Source organism: Impatiens glandulifera, unplaced genomic scaffold, assembly GCF_907164915.1.
Source record: "Impatiens glandulifera unplaced genomic scaffold, dImpGla2.1, whole genome shotgun sequence".
NCBI classification, from domain to species: domain Eukaryota; kingdom Viridiplantae; phylum Streptophyta; class Magnoliopsida; order Ericales; family Balsaminaceae; genus Impatiens; species Impatiens glandulifera.
Genome location: NW_025918906.1, coordinates 4,834 through 9,715, shown reverse-complemented (window position 1 = coordinate 9,715; position 4,882 = coordinate 4,834). Strand labels below are relative to the sequence as shown.

Here is a 4,882-nt window from a genome sequence, read left to right as displayed (position 1 = left end):
CTCAAAAGGGAAAAACCGAAAGTTTTCTATTTAACTCTCGGTTTTACTCCAAAGGGAAAAACCGAAAGTTAATTAGAAAACTTTCGGTTTTACTCAAAAGGGAAAACCGAAAGTTTTCTATTTAACTCTAGGTTTTACTCCAAAGGGAAAAACCGAAAGTTAATTAGAAAACTTTCGGTTTTCATCCAAAGGGAAAAACCGAAAGTTTTACAATTAACTTTCGGTTTTACTCTCGGGTATCTAAACCGAAAACTCTACGATATCTCTTGGTAAACGCTCAATTGTTTTTAACGAAAGAGTCAATATCGAGGGATGGCGAGAATTACCTAAACTTTCGGTATAGGTCTATACCGAAAGTTATAGGGTCAAAACCGAGAGTTTTTACTCTCGTTTTTGACCCCTTTTTCACCTGTGTATTTTGGTTAGTGTTATTTGAAAATTTATACTTTTTTTTTTATTTTAGTTTTTTTTTGGTAAAACACAATATATCTAAATACTTTGATAGTTTGTGTTTTTAAATAGTATATTTTAAATCTTTTTTCTTGAAGAATATCTAATTAGTACACATTCTGATCTTCTTGTATCAAATTTAGTTATATGTGGAAAATTTATTTTTAAGAAAACACAAACATTTAATGACTTTCAAGTTATTGTAATCTTGTTTTTGTTTAAACTGTTTGTGATATGGATTATCATATTCTAAATTTTTTTAATTCTATTAATTTTTATATTTCCTACTGTACTTTGTTCAGTGTGTAAATATTACGTTACTTCTTATGCTATTCCCTTTTTTCTTTAAAAAAAATTACATTCATTATTTAAAAACTTAGTCCTATGAGTTCTTATAACCTTATACTCTTATTGAATTGATATTTTATCACTATATTAAATTAATAATTGTTTGAATAACAAGATTTTTGCTTCTAATCATAAATGTAATGGTAAATCAACTATAATCATTTATTAGTGAAAATATAAGGACAATCAATGAATGAATTTTCTTTACACATACTCGTAAATTGCACCATTTCAAAAAATGATTAGTTATTGAAATTTTGAGTTAAAGGTAATATTTTAAGCTTTGAATTGAACAAATGTCACATTGTACAGAAGGAAAATGTTCTATGTAACCTAGAATTTCAAGCGCGTACATGTTTTTGACTTAATTGTAATATTCATAAGTTTTTATTTTCTTTTGAATCCTCTAAAATACATCTATAAACAGAAAATTTTCATCTAATATTACTAATTTTAGCTAGTTTGGACAATAATATAATGGGTTGAATCCATATTTATTTTTTCTAATTTAGGAATTCGATATTTATTTTTTTGTACCAATATTTTATTAGTATATATATACCAAAGTTGTGTCTCTATATATATTTATATATATAAAAGCATCAATATCTAATGAATATAAAATATATATATTCAAATTATTTTTATTATAATTTAAAAAAAAACAAAGAAATTATAAATTTTTCAAAAACTAAAATTTTATAAACATAAGATTTGAAGTGAAATGAAAATTCTAATATAATTTTAAGAGTGATTAACAAATAATTTTAAATAATTTAGAATTTAATTTAATCAATCAAAACAATTTAATATAATTTACATATATTTGTTATAACCCATAAATTTGGTATTGGATAAAATTAAATTTGAATTGAGTTTACAAAAGTTTGTAAGAAAATTCCTACTTCATATCTAAGAAACATGCCGTAAACAATTATTTGTATCAAGCACTCAATATCATATTATAGTACACTATTGAAACTGACACTAATATAATTTGCAATTTTTTATGTTACTCACGCACATTAATGACAAACAACAATCAAATGGATACAATTCAAACCAATAATTAATAAAATAAATATCAAAGAAAATCTGAAAAAAATTCAATTCCACAGCAGAATTAAATATAACAAATAAATGGGAAACTTAAATAAAGCAACTACAAAAGCTTTCCAGAACTGGAGGTCACACACTTAAGAAGATGCCCCAGTCCTCAAGGGCTGAGATTTCTTAGATTTGGTGGCCAATTGGCTATCAGGCTGAAAACATTATGGACATAAATAAAAGATCTTGAATAATTTGATACAACTAGATTTCAATAGGAATTAACAAAACTAAAATTTGTTATAACAGTTAAAATTAATCTCTTATTAATCTTTTATAAAAGATTAATAAAATTAGATTTTTTTTGGGTTTTTGGAGAAAAGTATGAACCTTTTTTAATTAAGAAAACAACTAGTTACATTTCTAAAATAAAATGTAAGAAAACACTTTAAAAAAAACTGATGCAAAAAAGCTTGTTAAATTTACATTTGCTAAGAAATTACAATAATCAAAATGAGCCAGAAAATTATTCAAATGTTGACCTAAAAAATTACTCAATCATGATTCAAGAAACAATTTGATTAAAATTACAAGAAAATTTGAATCATGATCTAAACTTGAGATAATTTGAATATAAAATGAATCAACAAGATTCAACCAATATCACACTATAATTTAAATTATTATTTAAAAATAATTTGATCATAATACAAAAAATCTTATAGCAAGACAAAAAAGAAAACAATTTCAATTTGAACTTTTGCAATTTCCAAAAGAGAGAGTGATTGTGACTAAATAATAGTGAGATTTAGGTTTTATTCAAATTATTGTGGGAATTTTACTTTAACTAGATCATAATCCATATTATTTTATAGATAATTGAATTTTGTAAAAAAACATAATGAGTTTTACAATTTAGAACTAAATAATCAAATATGCTCAAAAAAAAGTTACCTCTTTTTCACAGACTCTTCCTTCTCAGATAAAATCAGCTCAATATGGCAAGGGGAAGACATGTAAGCTGCCAGAATATAATAGTCATAAGAATGTTGAAAACGTAAAAAGTAGAATAGAAGTTTGAACTAGTTTTTGTATAAATAACAATCATACGGTTGATTCTTCCATGGGCACGATAAGTGCGGCGTCTCTGCTTCTGGGCCTGATTCACCTGGATGTGTGAAATGTAAAGTGCATCCACATCCAAACCTTTAACCTGTATAATTAAATAATGTAGAATAAAAAATTTCAGAATTATCAAAAGATTTGTGTAAAGGTCAACAACAATTTAGAGTACCTCGGCATTACTTTCAGAATTCTTGAGCAAATCAAGAATGAATCCTGCAGATTTAACAGGCCAGCGTCCCTGTCCATTTGAGTGTCTGTTCTTAGCCTGTGCAGTATGGCCAACACCTCTACAGAAACGAGTGAAAGGAATGGCTTGCCTGTGGACAAGAACATCCTCCAAATATCTCTTTGCCTTGACTAAAGGTAGTTTCCTTATGGCGTGCGCAGTCTATCTTGTGTTCTGTTTGAATAACAAGACAAGTTGAAATCCAAGTTATAAAAGCATAGCGACACAATTAGAAACGTTAATACAAATTCTTTTAACAATATAATTGTAGAAAATGCAATGCAGCAGAAAAATAAAATGAATTATTTTCGTATTACATAAGTTGATAAGTTAATGAACCTTCAGCAAACAACTGGGCATGTGATTCACCCAAAAGCATAAAGGCTTCCAATGAGTTAAGTAAATACATTAATTGTTGACATTTCAAATAAATATAAATTGTGGGTCATCATTAACTGAACCTTTAGCAACTAACTAAGCAATAGGTTCACCTAAAAACAATGTATACAGAGGCATCAAGTTCATGCTTTTCTCATCAGGTTATTTGTTCAAAAGTACAAACTTCATTGCATGAAATGGGAGAAACTATTTCTCAAAATCAGTAAAGCAAACATGTCAAAATGACAAATCCCAGGAATGTTTTCATATAATCAAACTGTAAGACATAATTACATAAACTCACGTAATTCTGAAGAGTAAAACAACAGGAAACAATTTAGATGTCAAAATACCTTGAAATAGACTCTGAGGTCAGATCCCCTGGCCTTGCAGGCTGAACCATAGATACATAGTGAGAATAACAACTAGATAAAATAATCAAAAAGGAAACTTGTCGTCCTATAATAAAATTGTAGAAACACATAGAGGATGATCTAGCTAAAGCAAGGAAGCACTTACATTTGGTAGAGTTGTCCGGTTCTTTGGAATACTTCACCTGAAGTATAAACAAAAAAGGACTTAGATCAGAGTGATTACAGAGAATCTGGCCTTACGTATTCAAAAGAAAACTAAATAGAGGGAAAGCTACCATGGCTTCTGCTGAGGTGACGATCCAATGAAGGATTTTTAGTCCATCCTTTTAATGAAGAATAGACTTTAATAAGGGAGAAAGGATCGGCGACTCGAATGTTTTTTTCAAATGGACTCGATTAAAACCCTAATATCAAAAATTGGCGGGCCATTGTTTTATATCAGCTTCTTGGCCCATTGATTATCGGTCGTCATTGGGTTTAATTTATGTATGTTTGAAAAAAGAAATGTTACATAGTTAAATTTTATCCTTACTACTTATATATATATATATATATATATAAATTAAGAAATATTCTCTATATTCTTTTTCTTTTAAATCTCTATATTCTTTTTCATCTTTAAAAGAAAATTTAAAATATCTTTTATATATTCTTTTTTAATTTATACCCCAATAGGGTGTTTGGAAAGAGTAACATGAAACCAAAATATTATGGATTCAGAACTATTAGTGTCATGTTAATTCTACTTATTTCAATAAAATAAAAATTAGTTTTATAATTTATGTATGCTTATAAAAAGAAATATTACATGTAATCTACCTAGTTAAAATTGAGTCTTCCTAGTTATATATTACTATTATTTCTATATAAAATTTATTTTAAAATAATAATAAATAAATTATACCTACAAAAATTACATAAAATATTTATTTAT

The 4,882-nt window shown here is 26.9% G+C and overlaps 1 pseudogene; it reads right to left on the bottom strand.

The window, feature by feature from the left end:
• Positions 1–2,795: 2,795 nt before the first annotated feature.
• On the bottom strand, positions 2,796–4,338 carry LOC124917196 (annotated as a pseudogene).
• Between the last annotated feature and the right edge of the window lie 544 nt (positions 4,339–4,882).